This window comes from Oncorhynchus masou, chromosome 19 (assembly GCF_036934945.1).
Source record: "Oncorhynchus masou masou isolate Uvic2021 chromosome 19, UVic_Omas_1.1, whole genome shotgun sequence".
Taxonomy (NCBI): domain Eukaryota; kingdom Metazoa; phylum Chordata; class Actinopteri; order Salmoniformes; family Salmonidae; genus Oncorhynchus; species Oncorhynchus masou.
This window is the reverse complement of record NC_088230.1, coordinates 35130956-35148455: the sequence shown is the minus strand read 5'-3', so window position 1 is coordinate 35148455 and position 17500 is coordinate 35130956. Positions and strand designations below refer to the sequence as shown.

Below are 17500 nucleotides of genomic sequence, written 5' to 3'. Positions count from 1 at the left end.
CAACAGCAGGTTCATTTGCAGGCTAATTCAATGACTGATTTCCCCAATGCTTTGCTGCTTTAAGTTTAGCTGTCAAGACCTGGCCTTTCGTTATCTTTGTTTTCTGTATTATTTTGGTCAGGTCAGGGTGTGACATGGGGGATTTATGTGTTTCGTCTGGTCTAGGGGTTTTGTATGTTTATGGGGTGTTTTCTAGTCTAGGTGTTTATGTAAGTCTATGGTTGCCTAGATTGGTTCTCAATTAGAGGCAGGTGTTTATCGTTGTCTCTGATTGGGAACCATATTTAGGCAGCCATGTTCTTTGGGTGTTTTGTGGGTGATTGTTTCCTGTGTCAGTGTTTGTGCCACACGGGACTGTTTCGTTGCCAGTTCACTTTGATATTTGTGTTCATGTTGAGTTCTCTTATTAAAAACCATGGACACCTACCACGCTGCATATTGGTCCGATCCTTGCTACACCTCCTCTTCAGAGGAAGAGGAGGAAATCTGTCGTGACATTAGCTGTATGTGTTTACAGCTCTGCGTCTCTGATCTCTTAGAGATCCAAACCTGAAGAGTACATTTCTGGTGACGCATTATCTTGAATACATAAATACATCTGAATAAATAGCAATGCATTACATGATGCAAAGCAAATGTACCGTATGTATAAACCAGTACATCACGTTAGCTAAGGAAGGATGAACCTCCTCCGATCTTCCTAAAGAGAAAAGGAGACGTTAACACTGTAGCAGACACTCTTATCTTATCAAGGGGGACTTACAGTAGTGAGTACATTCACTACAGTTCAAACGTTTGGGGTCATTTACAAATGTCCTTGTTTTTGAATGAAAAGCAAAAAATAACATCAAATTGATCAGAAATACAGTGTAGACATTGTTAATGTTGTGAATGACTATTGTAGCTGGAAACGGATGATTTTTAATGGAATATCTACATAGGCGTACAGAGGCCCATTATCAGCAACCATCACTGCTGTCTTCCAATGGCAGGTTGTGTTAACAAATACAAGTTTATCATTTTAAAAGGCTAATTGATCATTGGAAAACCCTTCGCAAATTATGTTAGCACAGCTGAAAACTGTTGTTCTGATTAAAGAAGCAATACAACTGGCCTTCTTTAGACTAGTTGAGTATCTGGAGCATCAGCATTTGTGGGTTTGTTTACAGGCTCAAAATGGCCAGAAACAAAGCACTTTCTCCTGGAACTCGTCAGTCTATAATTGTTCTCAGAAATGGAGGCTATTTCATGCGAGAAATTTCCAATCTCTACCAACTGAGCCACACGGGACCTCTACAGACTACAGTCTTCCAACAAGAGACTGAGAAGGGATAAAGATAAACTCACCATCCTCTGTCTCGAAGTCGACGAAGCAGAGCTCCGATCCCTTGTTAGTGATGATTAGTTCTCCGTTGAGCGTGAAGATCATAGACTTGTCCTCCATGTTGATCATGCAGCCCACCACGTCTCCTTTGTTCCATGACTGGCCGAAGAAACGTGCACCCATGTGTATACGACGACCCTGGGGGGAACAAACAACATGTATTACCCTGATCTAATAACCACCCGGGAAACGTGAAGTTGATCAAGCGTACGACCAAGTCTACAATCATTTGCCTAGGTGCATGGCATGCCATTTCTTTCTGTTTTAGCCAACTTGTTGTTGGCTTGTTTGGCAACAATATAACATTGCTGAATGCAGAATGAGTAAGGTAGATGGGTCGTTAGCCTAGACCGATACGTACATGATAATACACTTCAAACCATATCAAAAGAGAGTCAAAATAAGAATTTTAAATATATATACATATATTTTTAAACATGATTTAAAGATAAAAAGAGTTTTTTGTTTACCTTGTATCCATCGAAGACGTAGGCCTGGTCGTCCATGCCCAGGTCAAAGTCTGACCTACAGCCTGGTCTAGCCCAACCAACCCTCATGTCCCCTCCGGTCAGGGCCTCAAACTCAAAGTACCACCTCCCTGTCTTCACTGCATACGTCTGCTCTACACGGAAGAACCGGACCGTCTCAATGCTCTGCCTCTCCACGATATGACAGGCTGGGGACACAGAGGAGATATTCATCCCATAGCAAAACGATGACAACTCTAGGGCATCTTTGGGCCTAGCGAGAGATATATCTTAGTACTCTGAAAGATTGACTGAATCCCTCTCCAAGGACCATATCTATTGCAGTCCATTAAAATCTATCCTCAAACACTAACTATTCAGGTGGGCAGTGACAAGATATTATCTGATATTATGGGTGAGGTAAGGGAGGTGAGGGAGGTAAGGGAGGTAAGTGAGGTAAGGGAGGTGAGGGAGGTAAGTGAGGTAAGGGAGGTGAGGGAGGTGAGGGAGGTGAGTGAGGTAAGGGAGAGAAGTGAGGTAAGGGAGAGAAGTGAGGTAAGGGAGAGAAGTGAGGTAAGGGAGAGAAGTGAGGTAAGGGAGATAAGGGAGGTAAGGGAGGTAAGTGAGGTAAGGGAGGTGAGGGAGGTAAGGGAGGTGAGGGAGGTGAGGGAGGTAAGGTAGGTAAGTGAGGTAAGGGAGATAAGTGAGGTAAGGGAGATAAGGGAGGTAAGGGAGGTAAGTGAGGTAAGGGAGGTAAGGGAGGTAAGTGAGGTGAGGGAGGTAAGGGAGGTAAGGGAGGTAAGTGAGGTGAGGGAGGTAAGGGAGGTAAGTGAGGTAAGTGAGGTAAGGGAGGTAAGTGAGGTGAGGGAGGTAAGGGAGGTAAGGGAGGTAAGGGAGACATGTACCTGTTTGCTTACTAATAAATGAGTTGAAGGATACTGGAAAAGTGTCTTTAATGATAGCCCCGACAATGTAACATCAGTGTAAAATGACAATTAGATCGCTACTCCAGCACTGTACAGTCCAGCTCTACAGTTATTTGACCATTAACTTGCTAATGTCCTCACACTCTTGGTCTGGGGGGTCGATGTCGTAGCCATATCCCACCAGGGTCCTGATGGCCTCCCTCAGACTGTCTCTGTTAGACTTCTTGGTCCTCTCGTCGAGCAGAGCGTACGGCACCAGGCGAGGGTTTCGCCTGCTCTTCACGTCCTACAGAGATAAATAACAACGTGCATCAGACCCCTCTGCTTCACCGGACTGGTTTTGTCTTGTTCAATAATGTTGTGTACTGTCAAGAACGGTGTGTTCGATGACTTATAAATGGATGACATTTATGCAGTCAAAGCTCATCCGTTAATCGGATGCCTGTCACACTCCGAAATGTCTGGTAGATTAAAGAATTGGACAAAGACATTGGTTTATAATGTCATTTATAAACTGGGTGGTTGGAGTCCTGAATGCTGATTGGCTGACAGCCGTGGTGTATCAGACCATATATCACGGCTATGACAAAACATTTCCTGAATGGCAGGAAAAGAAAATGTCAAAGACCCCAGCCACCCCAGTCATAGACTGTTCTCTCTACTACCGCATGACAAGTGGTACCGGAGCGCCAAGTCTAGGACAAAAAGGCTTCTCAACAGTTTCTACCCCCAAGCCATTAGACTCCTGAACAGGTAACCAATGGTTACCCGGACTATTTTACTGTGTGCCCTCCACCAACCCCTCTTTTACGCTGCTGCTACTCTCTGTTTATCTTATACATTCATGTACATACTACCTCAATTGGCCCGACCAACCAGTGCTCCCGCACATTGGCTAACCGGGCTATCTGCATTGTGTCCCACCGCCCACCAACCCCTCCTTTACGCTGCTGCTGCTCTCTGTTCATCATATATGCATAGTCACTTTAACCATATCTACATGTACATACTACCTCAACCAGCCTGACTAACAGGTGTCTGTATATAGCCTTGCTGCTCTTATTTTCAAATGTCTTTTTACTGTTGTTTTATTTCTTTACTTACCCACACACACACACACACACACACACACACACACACACACACACACACACACACTTTTTTTCACACTATCGATTAGAGACTGTAAGTAAGCATTTCACTATGAGGTCTTCACCTGTTGTATCAGCACACGTGACCAATAAACTTGAACAACATCCCTGGTATTTTGGCCTTGATTGCATTGATTGTTCACTGAAGATTTGACAGATAAAGGGAGCACTTCACCTGCTGGATGCCGTACGTCCATCCTTGTTTGACCCTGTCCTTGGCCCACACGTTGTGAGCGTTCTCCGCCAGTTTATCTACCAGGACCTCCTGACCAGCCGTCAGTTTCACCTCAGACAGCTGCAGTGGCGTTGGCTTGTACCCATTACACATCACATAGCTGAAAATATCAAAATATATACCTGTTAGACATCACATAGCTGAAAATATCAAAATATATACCTGTTAGACATCACATAGCTGAAAATATCAAGTTGTAAAACTGTAGAACTGTAGAACAGTAGAACTAGAGAGCTGTAGAGAAGTAGAGCTGTAAAACTGTAGAGATGTAGAACAGTAGAACTAGAGAGCTGTACAGCTGTAGAGTTGTAGAGCTGTAAAACTGTAGAGCTGTAGAACTAGAGAGCTGTAGAGCTGTAGAACTGTAGACATATAGAGCTGTAGAGCTATAGAACTGTATAACTGTAGAGCTGTAGAGAAATAGAACTGTAGAGCTGTAGAACAGTATAACTAGAGAGCTGTAGAGCTGTAGAGATGTAGAGCTGTAAAACTATAGAGCTGTAGAGCTGTAGAACTAGAGAGCTGTAAGATCTGTAGAGATGTAGAGCTGTAAAACTGTAGAGCTGTAGAACTGTAGAGCTGCAGAGATGTAGAACTGTAGAGCTGTAGAACTGTAGAGCTGTAGAACTGTAGAGCTGTAGAACTGTAAAGCTGCAGAAATGTAGAGCTGTAGAGCTGTAGAACTGTAGAGCTGTAGACCTGTAGAGCTGCAGAAATGTAGAGCTGTAGAGCTGTAGAACTGTAGAACTGTAGAGCTGCAGAGCTGTAGAGCTGTAGAGCTGTAGAGCTGTAGAACTGTAGACCTGCAGAGCTGTAGAGCTATAGAACTGTATAACTGTAGAGCTGTAGAGAAATAGACCTGTAGAGCTGTAGAACAGTATAACTAGAGAACTGTAGAGCTGTAGAGCTGTAGAGATGTAGAGCTATAAAACTGTAGAGCTGTAGAACTGTACAACTGTAGAGCTGTAGAACAGTAGAACAGTATAACTAGAGAGCTGTAGAGCTGTAGAGATGTAGAGCTGTAAAACTGTAGAGCTGTAGAGCTGTAGAGCTGTAGAGCTGTAGAGCTGTAGAACTGTAGAGCTGTAGAGCTGTAGAACGTAGAACTGTAGAACTGTAGAGCTGTAGAGCTGTATAACCTTAGAGCTGTAGAACTGTAGAGCTGTAGAGTTGTATAACTGTAGAGCTGTAGAGCTGTAGAGCTGTAGAGCTATAGAGCTGTAGAGCTGTAGAGCTATAGAGCTGTAGAGCTGTAGAACTGTAGAGCTGTAGAACTGTAGAGATGTAGAACTGTATAACTGTAGAGCTGTAGAGCTGTAGAGCTGTAGAGCTATAGAACTGTAGAGCTGTAGAACTGTAGAGCTGCAGAGATGTAGAGCTGTACAGCTGTAGAGTTGTAGAGCTGTAAAACTGTAGAGCTGTAGAACTAGAGAGCTGTAGAGCTGTAGAACTGTAGACATATAGAGCTGTAGAGCTATAGAACTGTATAACTGTAGAGCTGTAGAGAAATAGACCTGTAGAGCTGTAGAACAGTATAACTAGAGAGCTGTAGAACAGTAGAACAGTATAACTAGAGAGCTGTATAGCTGTAGAGATGTAGAGCTGTAAAACTGTAGAGCTTTAGAACTGTAGAGCTGTAGAGCTGTAGAGATGTAGAGCTATAAAACTGTAGAGCTGTAGAACTGTACAACTGTAGAGCTGTAGAACAGTAGAACAGTATAACTAGAGAGCTGTAGAGCTGTAGAGATGTAGAGCTGTAAAACTGTAGAGCTGTAGAACTGTAGAGCTGTAGAGCTGTAGAGCTGTAGAGCTGTAGAGCTGTAGAGCTGTAGAACGTAGAACTGTAGAACTGTAGAGCTGTAGAGCTGTATAACCTTAGAGCTGTAGAACTGTAGAGCTGTAGAGCTGTATAACTGTAGAGCTGTAGAGCTGTAGAGCTGTAGAGCTATAGAGATGTAGAGCTGTAGAACTGTAGTGCTGTAGAGCTGTAGAACTGTAGAGCTGTAGAACTGTAGAGCTGCAGAGATGTAGAACTGTATAACTTTAGAGCTGTAGAGCTGTAGAACTGTATAACTTTAGAGCTGTAGAGCTGTAGATCTGTAGAGCTGTAGTTGAAGTGTCTCAAACCACAAGACAAGACTCCCTCTGATTTCCTAATGAATTCATCATTATTTCTCTCACATTGCTTTATTGACTGGTCATCTCAATAACAATAAGTCACAGTCTCTGAGTACATTTCTCCCCATGCAGGGTTTTACAATCAACCTCCTACTGCTACAGCAGATAGGTCCACTAGTAGAAACAACATGACTTACTCCTTGGGCAGTTTGACTTTCTTCAGATCTTCCTCAGCGTTAATGTTAGTCTGTGTCACATGACATCCCAGTGCCAACAGTGTCCTGACACACAGAGAGAAAGAGACAGAAACACACGAGTTAAAACCTCACCATTATAGCTTTGTTACCTGTAAGTAAGCATTTCATTGGACAGTGTATAACAGGCGTATCCTGTACATACAACTAATACAACTTGAAACTTATTTTATATTTTTCCATCATGTTTTTTAAATGTAGCCATTTTTTTGGGGACCCTAGCAGACAGATACTCTGTCCACACCTGCCACTATTCTATTCCACTTATATACTAGGTCATTGTTTCATGAGATCAGCACCAGTAACTTGGAAAAATGATTTGTTTTATTGACTGTAATGTCTTTGATGTGACGCAATAAAAACAACTATTTGCAACAACAAAAAAGCCTCAGTAACTTTACTATTCAGAAACGTACCCTAAAGTAAACTGAATTAAAATGACAAAATTATATAGTCTAATTTGCCTACTACTATACAATCATTCAACGTAGGCCACTACTGTATAGCAGAAAGCGTGATCATTAGCTGTTTTCACTTTGTCATTATGGGATAGGAGGAAAGTGTATTTCATCCATTTTAGAATAAGGCCGTAACATAACAAAATGTGTAAAAAGTCAAGGGGTCTGAATACTTTCCGAATGCACTGTATATACAAATCATTTGGTTTGTCAGTATCAGCAGATTAGGCTCCCATGTACTTGTTGTCTGTTGGCTATTAAATAAGATTCTGCTAATGTCTCCAGTCTTATAAAGTGTAATAGAATTGCCATATTTTTTTCCTGTCCGAAGACAGACAGAAACGTATCTGATCGCGTCTATAGCCGAACAGGCCATTTTCTACACCTCTACACGCTCAGCAATGTCCTTTTGTTTTGGTGAATACTGATTGCTTTTTGCATTTTTTAAATCTAAATTATGATGATCCAATCCAACCATCACATTATGAATAACAAGCCATCTTATGTAAGTCTGGAAAATGCGATGACGCACGGAACGCTTCATTATAAAGGTGTATTTTTAAGGTGAAAATTATCCCCCCCCCCAAAAAAAATACTTTAACCTGTTACATCTATGGGGGCGTTATTTCATTATTGGATAAAAAAAACGTGCCCGTTTTAAGCGCAATATTTTGTCACAAAAAGATGCTCGACTATGCATATAATTGACAGCTTTGGAAAGGGAACACTCTGACGTTTCCAAAACTGCAAAGATATTGTCTGTGAGTGCCCCAGAACTGATGCTACAGGCGAAACCAAGATGAAACTTCAAACAGGAAATGAGCAGGATTTTTGAGGCTCTGTTTTTCATTGTCTCCTTATATGGCTGTGAATGCGCAAGGAATGAGCCTGCCCGATCTATCGTTTCCCCAAGGTGTCTGCAGCATTGTGACGTATTTGTAGGCATATCATTGGAAGATTGACCATAAGAGACTACATTTGCCAGGTGTCCCCCCGGTGTCCTCCGTCGAAATTGGTGCGTCACCTTCAACTGCACGTCTTTTTCCAAGCGATTCACAGGAGAAAGTAGACATTCACGAACGATATATCAATGAAGAGATATGTGAAAAACACCTTGAGGATTGATTCTAAACAGCGTTTGCCGTGTTTCAGTCAATATTATGGAGTTAATTTGGAAATCAGTTCGCCGTTTTGATGACTGAATTTTCGTTTTTTTTTGGTACCCAAACGTGATGTACAAAACGGAGCGATTTCTCCTACACAAAGAATCTTTCAGGAAAAACTGAACATTTGCAATGTAACTGAGAGTCTCCTCATTGAAAACATCCGAAGTTCTTCAAAGGTAAATGATTTTATTTGAATCCTTTTCAGGTTTTTGTGCAAATGTTGCCCGCTAAATGCTACGCTAAATGCTACGCTAGCAATCAATACTCTTACACAAATGCTTGTTTTGCTATGGTTCAAAAGCATATTTTGAAAATCTGAGATGACAGTGTTGTTAAGAAAAGGCTAAGCTTGAGAGCTAGCACATTCATTTCATTTCATTTGCGATTTTCATAAATAGTTCTTCTTACGTTATGCTAATGAGCTTGAGGCTATAACTGGATACAGGTTTTTTTCATAGCCAAACGTGAACAAAACGGAGCGATTTGTCCTACACAAATAATATTTTTTTGAAAAACTGAACATTTGCTATCTAACTGAGAGTCTCCTCATTGAAAACATCTGAAGTTCTTCAAAGGTAAATGATTTTATTTGAATGATTTTTTTGTTTTTGTGAAAATGTTGCTGGCTGAATTCTAGGCTTATAGCTATGCTAGCTATCAATACTCTTACACAAATGCTTGTTTAGCTATGGTTGAAAAGCATATTTTGAAAATCTGAGATAACAGCGTTGTTAACAAAAGTCTAAGCTTGAGAGCAAATATATTTATTTCATTTCATTTGCGATTTTCATGAATAGTTAACATTGCATTATGCAACGTTAACTATTGAGCTTGAGCTTGAGGCTATATATAGGATCCCGGATCCGGGATTGCTCGACGCAAGAAGTTAAATTCACACTCGCCGCATATGCTACTATTGATTATATGTCAGGGCTGCAGCTGTACATTTCAGTTAGTAAAGAATTCCCCAAATAATGATTCACATGAACTGTGTGTGGGCTGCATGAGGAAAATATCGAAGCAGCTAGCTGCATTTAATGAGTTAGATCCCCTGAGTGAGTAACACCAGGGGAGTATTGATTTAAAGAGCCCTGGAGGAGCTCTCAGCTCAGAGCCCCAGCATCCACCTAAACAGTGAGTCATCACCCCCCCCCCCGCCCCCCATGCACAGAGTCAACACCCAGGCACTCCTTCTAAAGACACTTCCTGGTACGAACAGCCTCAATTAAATAGCCTATCTGTCAATTACTTAGCCAAGTATGAAACATCCTCTTCGTAAAACATGGCTATCAATCACCGCGTGTGGAAGAGGTAGATCATTTTATTGGAGATACTGAGATGTCAGTTTGGTTGTCATCGGTGGCTACTCTTTTCAGTGTAATTGGATGGAATGAGTCATGTGATACAGTATGTATATGTGTTTACAATCTTAGCCTAGCTACTCACTTGAGAGTTTCACTAGACATCTGCAGGTTATAGTTGCTCTCTGTTTCAGGCAGCTTGGTGAAATCCACCAGGCAAGGGTGCTGCCTCTTGTTGTCATCTCGAACCTGAGGGAGAGAGGAGAGGCAATTTAGCATGGCCCACGTCTGGATGCACAAACCGATTTGCAACTGTTGACAGAACGGTTGACAAAAACTTAAATTATTCACTGCGTAGCTAGTCTATCTAACAATAGTCTGTTGTGACAGCTAAAACACTAGCTCTGGGTGCTGAGATTAATGTGTAACAAATGGAAACTTAAATGATCCAATCACGATACACCACCAAATGTGTTACTGATAATGTAGACTACAATCGTTCAATACGGGAGAATGAAGTTCCAAACAAACCCATTAACTGAATCAGCATTTTTCAAATAAACCTTCAACACATTTGCACTGTGTATTTCGCTAGGTTACCTCAGGCCAGTCTAATTGTAATTACCTCAGGCCAGTCTAATTGCAATATCCTCGGGACAGTCTAATTGTAATTACCTCAGGCCAGTCTAATTGCAATATCCTCGGGCCAGACTACTTGTAATTACATCAGGTCAGTCTAATTGTAAATACCTCAAGTCAGTCTATTGCAATATCCTCGGGACAGTCTAATTGTAATTACCTCGGGCCAGTCTAATTGTAAATACCTCAAGTCAGTCTAATTGTAATTACCTCAGGCCAGTCTATTGCAATATCCTCGGGACAGTCTAATTGTAATTACCTCGGGCCAGTCTAATTGTAAATACCTCAAGTCAGTCTAATTGTAATTACATCAGGCCAGTCTAATTGTAATTACCTCAAGTCAGTCTTATTGTAATTACATCAGGCCAGTCTAATTGTAATTACATCAGGCCAGTCTAATTGTAATTACATCAGGTCAGTCTAATTGTAATTACATCAGGCCAGTTTAATTGTAATTACATCAGGCCAGTCTAATTGTAATTACATCAGGCCAGTCTAATTGTAATTACATCAGGTCAGTCTAATTGTAATTACATCAGGCCAGTCTAATTGTAATTACATCAGGACAGTCTATTTGTAATTACCTCAGGTCAGTCTAATTGTAACTACACCAGGCCAGTCTAATTGTAACTACACCAGGCCAGTCTAATTGTAATTACCTCAGGCCAGTCTAACTGTAATTACCTCAGGCCAGTCTAATTGTAATTACATCAGGCCAGTCTATTTGTAATTACATCAGGCCAGTATAATTGTAATTACCTCGGGCCAGTCTAATTGTAATTACATCAGGCCAGTCTATTTGTAATTACCTCAGGCCAGTATAATTGTAATTACCTCAGGCCAGTATAATTGTAATTACCTCAGGCCAGTCTAATTGTAATTACATCAGGACAGTCTAATTGTAATTACATCAGGCCAGTCTATTTGTAATTACCTCAGGCCAGTATAATTGTAATTACCTCAGGCCAGTATAACTGTAATTACTTCAGGCCAGTCTAATTGTAATTACATCAGGCCAGTCTAATTGTAATTACATCAGGCCAGTCTATTTGTAATTACCTCAGGCCAGTATAATTGTAATTACCTTGGGCCAGTCTAATTGTAATTACCTCAGGCCAGTATAATTGTAATTACCTCAGGCCAGTCTAATTGTAATTACATCAGGACAGTCTAATTGTAATTACATCAGGCCAGTCTATTTGTAATTACCTCAGGCCAGTATAATTGTAATTACCTCAGGCCAGTCTAATTGTAATTACCTCAGGCCAGTCTAATTGTAATTACATCAGGACAGTCTAATTGTAATTAATTCAGGTCAGTGTAATTGTAATTACCGTTGGCCAGTCTATTTGTAATTAAACGAGATAATCTGCTAAATGTAGCAGAGGAGCCACTTAGACCTGTGTTCATGTTCTATTTACAATTATTCAAATATGTTTAATCCTTAGTGCTATTATATGATACAATATCAGTGCTTGTTGCATTTACACCTTCTCTAAGTCCTATCATCAACTGATTTCAGCCAGTGTATGGCTGTGGATTGAATGCACTGCTTGAATGAAATGTTGGCATATTGGCAGTTAATTTGACAAATTAATGGAATCATTCCTATAAAACTGGCTGGCTAGCTTGCTAACACTCATGCAGTGTAGATCAATTCTTCAAATTCATTAATTTACACAATATCTTATCACAGCACTGGCAAAACATGGTTGACCAACTATCTGACCAAAATGTCTGACCTTTAGACCATCATTGAAAATAAGAATTTGTTCTTAACTGACTTGCCTAGTAAATAAAAATAAGAAGGTTCATGTCCATTCTACTATTCTAATTCCTAATTCTATGGTCAGGAGTGCCAGATGGGCGGGGCTTCAAGTTTTGGGACTATTCTTCTTGCCCATCAAGAATATTATTTGACCACAGGTCTGAAACTTTACTGTATGAATGTCTAACCACTTATGTGTGATGGCTTTACACCCCCTGCTATATTGTAGATATAAGAGTTACCTGTCTAACATAACACAGAGTGTGTTCTTTAATGGAAGCATCTCCAACATAATCCAGATAGAATCAGGCATTCCCCAGGGCAGCTGTCTAGGCCCCTTACTTTATAAAATCTTTACCAATGACATGCCACTAGCTATGAGTAAAGCAGGTGTGTCTATGTATGTGGATGACTCAACACTAAACACGTCAGCTACTACAGCAAGTGAAATGACTGCAACACTTAACAAAGAGCTGGAGTTAGTTTCAGAATGGGTGGCAAGGATTCATTTCTTGGTGACAGGGGGCAGTATTTTCACATTCGGATGAAATGCATGCCCAAATCCAACTGCCTGCTACCCATACCCAAAAGATAAGATATGCATATTATTAGTAAAACACTCTGAAGTTTCTAAAACTGTTTTAATCATGTCTGTGAGTATAACAGAACGTATTTAGCAGGCGAAACCCCGAGGACAAACCATTCAGATCTTTTTTTTGAGGTCACTCTCTTGTGAATGTGTTTTCATTGGGAATCCAGATTTCTAAAGGACCTTCTTGCAGTTCCTATCGCTTCCACTGGATGTCAACAGTCTTTAGAAATTGGTTGAGGTTTTTTCCTTTGTGTAATGAAGAAGTACGGCCATCTTGAACGTGTGTCACTAGAACTGTACTGTTAGATAGAGGCGCGTGACCAGAAAGCTAGCTACAGTTTGTTTTCCTCTTGTATTGAACACAGATCATCCCGTCTTCAATGTTATCGATTATTTACGTTAAAAAATAGCCAAAGTTGTAATATAAAAGTAGTTTGAAATGTTTTGGCAAAGTTTACAGGTAACCCTTGAGATATTTTGTAGTCATGTTGCGCAAGTTGGAACCGGTGTTTTTCTGGATCAAACACGCCAAATAAATTGACATTTTGGATATATATCGACAGAATGAATCGAACAAAGGACCATTTATGATGTTATGGGACATATTGGAGTGCCAACAAAAGAGGCTTGTCAAAGGTAAGGCATGAATTATATTTTTATTTCTGCGTTTTGTGTCGCGCCTATAGGGTTGAAATATGCTTTTCTCTCTTTGTTTACGGAGGTGCTATCCTCATATAATAGCATCGTTTGCTTTCGCCAAAAAGCCTTTTTGAAATCTGACATGTTGGCTGGATTCACAACAAGTGTAGCTTTAATTTGCTATCTTGCATGTGTGATTTAATGAAAGTTTCCTTTTTATAGTAATTTATTTGAATTTGGCGCTCTGCATTTTCCCTGGCTTTTGGCCAGGTGGGAGTCCCACATATCCCAGAGAGGTTAAATTTGTCCTAAATATTTCAAAAACAAAAAGCATTGTATTTGGGATTAATTATTTACTAAACCCTGAAACTAAATATTGTAATGAATAATGTGGTAATTGAGCAAGTTGTGGTGACTAAACTGCTTGGAGTAACCCTGGATTGTAAACTGTCATGGTCAAAACATGTTGATACAACAGTAGCTGAGATGGGGACATACCTACACGTACGCTACGGTCACAAGACGCAGGCCTACTAATTGTCCCTAGAATTTCTAAGCAAACAGCTGGAGGCAGGGCTTTCTCCTACAGAGCTCCAATTTTATGGAATGGTCGGCCTACCCATGTGAGACACGCAGACTCGGTCTCAACCTTTAAGTCTTTACTGAAGACTCATCTCTTCAGTGGGTCCTATGATTGAATGCAGTCTGTCCCAGGAGTGTGAAGGTGAACGGAAAGGCTCTGGAGCAACGAACCGCCCTTGCTGTCTCTGCCTGGCCGGTTCCCCTCTTTCCACTGGGATTCTCTGCCTCTAACCCTATTACAGGGGCTGAGTCACTGGCTTACTGGTGCTCTTCCATGCCGTCCCAAGGAGGGGTGCGTCACTTGAGTGGGTTGAGTCACTGGTCTACCTGTCTGGGTTGGCGCCCCCCCCTTGGGTTGTGCCGTGGCAGAGATCTTTGTGGGCTATACTCGGCCTTGTCTCAGGATGGTAAGTTGGTGGTTGAAGATATCCCTCTCGTGGTGTGGGGGCTGTGCTTTGGCAAAGTGGGTGGGGTTATATCCTTCCTGTTTGGCCCTGTCCGGGGGTGTCCTCGGATGGGGCCACAGTGTCTCCTGACCCCTCCTGTCTCAGCCTCCAGTATTTATGCTGCAGTAGTTTATGTGTTGGGGGGCTAGTGTTAGTCTGTTATATCTGGAGTATTTCTCCTGTCTTATCCGGTGTCCTGTGTGAATTTAAGTATGCTCTCTCTAATTCTATCTTTCTCTATTTTCTCTCTCGGAGGACCTGAGCCCTAATACCATGCCTCAGGACTACCTGGCATGATGACTCCTTGCTGTCCCCAGTCCACCTGGCCGTGCTGCTGCTCCAGTTTCAACTGTTCTGCCTGCGGCTATGGAACCCTGACCTGTTCACCGGACAAGCTACCTGTCCCAGACCTGCTGTTTTCAACTCTCTAGAGACAGCAGGAGCGGTAGAGATACTCTCAATGATCGGTTATGAAAAGCCAACTGATATTTACTCCTGAGGTGCTGACTTTTCGCACCCTCGACAACTACTGTGATAATTATTATTTGACATTGCTAATCATTTATGAACATTTGAACGTCTTGGCCATGTTCTGTTATAATCTCCACCCGGCACAGCCAGAAGAGGACTGGCCACCCCTCATAGTCTGGTTCATCTCTAGGTTTCTTCCTAGGTTTTGGCCTTTCTAGGGAGTTTTTCCTAGCCACCGTGCTTCTACAAATGCATTGCTTGCTGTTTTGGATTTTAGGCTGGGTTTATGAACAGCACTTTGAGATATCAGCTGATGTAAGAAGGGCTATACAAATGAATTTGATTTGATATTCGGCACGTGACAAATACTATTTGATTTAATTTTTATATGATACTGTTTTATTTTGGGGGTTTTGTGTGATGTAATTGCCTTAATGTGTTTGGACTCCAGGAAGAGATCTTGCCAAGCTGCCTTGACAGGAACTAATGAGGATCCATAATAAACCCCAGGAAGAGTAGCTGCATAATAAATACAAAGAACCACTGAGGTACAGAGCAGAGTGAAGTTATCAGCTTTACTGTATGAATGTCTAACCAAGATGAGTGTGCCCAGACTCAACATGCCTGTGTGTGTGTGTGTGTGTTTGTGCGCGTGTGCGTGTGTGTGAGTGTGTGTGTGCGTGTGTGTCTGTGCGCGTGTGCGTGTGTGTGTGTTTGTGTGTTTGTGTGTGTGTGTCTGTGCGTGTGTGTGTGTGTGTGTGTGCGCGTGTGTGCGTGTGTCTCTGTGTGTGTCTGTGTGTGTGTGTGTGTGTGTGTGTGTGTGTGTGTGTGTGTGTGTGTGTGTGTATATCTGGCTTCAGCTGACAATAAAAGATGGTAGGAGATTGCAGAGGAGATAATTCCAACAGAAAGGTGATGTTCTCTAGTCTGTTCTGCTCTACTCGGAGATGATAAATGTACCAAATTCTAAGTGTATCATCACATTTATTATATTCTCATCATCCTGCCAAGTATCTGTCCCTTGCCCCCAACATGGGGATTTGTCCCAAATGGCACCCTATTCCCTACATAGTGCACTACTTTTGACCAGAGCCCTATTCCCTGCATAGTGCACTACTTTTGACCAGAGCCCTATTCCCTGCATAGTGCACTACTTTTGACCAGAGCCCTATTCCCTGCATAGTGCACTACTTTTGACCAGAGCCCTATTCCCTGCATAGTGCACTACTTTTGACCAGAGAACTATGGCACCCTATTCCCTATATAGTGCACTACTTTAGACCAGAGAACTATGGCACCCTATTCCCTATATAGTGCACTACTTTTTACCAGAGCCTAAATCAAAAGTGGTGCACTAAACAGGGGATAGGGTGCCGTTTGGAAACAAACCAATGTCACCGTCGAGCTAATGAGGGCTTGGTAAATTAAAATTAACCAGGCGAACAGCTATGCTTCCTAAATATTGTCATTAATGAATGAGAAGGTCCAAGCCCTCTGAGTAATGAGGCTCCTCAGAGTCACAGCATCATTAATTTGGGCTGTGAGTCTCTTGGAAGGCTCTCTCTCTCTCTTTGTGTGGCTCTCCCTTTCTGTTTCTCTGTTTGGGTCTCCCCTCCTCTCTCTCTCATTAACGTATTCCAGGGCTTGGGAGGAAATTATACTGTGATAACCATTCCTGTACAAAGGGCTTCAGCTCGTTTTCTCAACTTGCTAATAGCCACTGTAACTGATGCAGTTAAAGAGGAGAGAGAGAGAGAGAGAGAGTCACCCTCAACCAAAGCCCGAGCAACTCACACAGGAACAACAGACACCACGCTCAGACCCCCCCCCGAAAGACCTGAGAGAATCCACGCCAAGAGGACCTACACCCAGACACACCAACCAGCTGCCCACCCCAAACAAACCCTGGCCACACCCAATATAGCCCCCCAGATCAGACCTATGCCCCTTCTGCCCCCCCCCACCCCATGCCACCCGCAGCAAGGACCTCAACATGACAGCCGCACATATGCCCACGCTGTGAGCAGAGCAACAGACCCAACGCCCACTAATGCACCCCCCCCAAGCCCCATCCTGGGACTTAAGAGATATGTATCAGATGCTCAACATTCTCTGCTCACAGCTACTGTAATGGTCCAAGCCTAAACCACACAAAAACAACACTAGACACAATGGAACACAAAGCTTTTACTATATCAGCCTGTGGCCTAAAGAGCAGGAACTCAGACTTCATCAAGTAAGTTAGACAGAGAGTAACAGAGAGTAACAGAGAGTAACAGAGAGTAACAGAGAGTACACAGCGGCAGAATACCTGACCACTGTGACTGACCCAAACTTATGGAAAGCTTTGACTATGTACAGACTCAGTGAGCATAGCCTTGCTATTGAGAAAGGCCGCCAGAGGCAGACATGGCTCTCAAGAGAAGACAGGCTATGTGCTCACTGCCCACAACATGAGGTGAAAACTGAGCTGCACTTCCTAACCTCCTGCCCAATGTATGACCATATTAGAGAGACATATTTCCCTCAGATTACACAGATCCACAAACAATCCGAAAACAAACCCAATTTTGATAAACTCCCATATCTACTGGGTGAAATTCCACAGTGTGACATCACAGCAGCAAGATGTGTGACCTGTTGCCACGAGAAAAGGGTGACCAGTGAAGAACACACATCATATGACATTTGTAATGCCTTTATTGTTTTGAAACAACATTTAATGTTTACTGTTAATTTACTGTTAATTGTTTATTTCACTATTGTAGATTATCAACCTCACTTGCTTTGGCAATGTTAACATGTGTCCCATGCCAATAAAGCCCCTTGAATTGAATTGAATTAAATTGAGAGAGAGAGGGATGTGTGAGTCTTCATGGCTAAGTCTCTAAGAGTGATTACAG

The 17500-nt window shown here is 42.0% G+C and overlaps 1 pseudogene; it reads right to left on the bottom strand.

The window, feature by feature from the left end:
• Nucleotides 1-17500, bottom strand: part of LOC135506227 (ryanodine receptor 3-like) — a 250423-nt pseudogene that overhangs the window by 122021 nt on the left and 110902 nt on the right.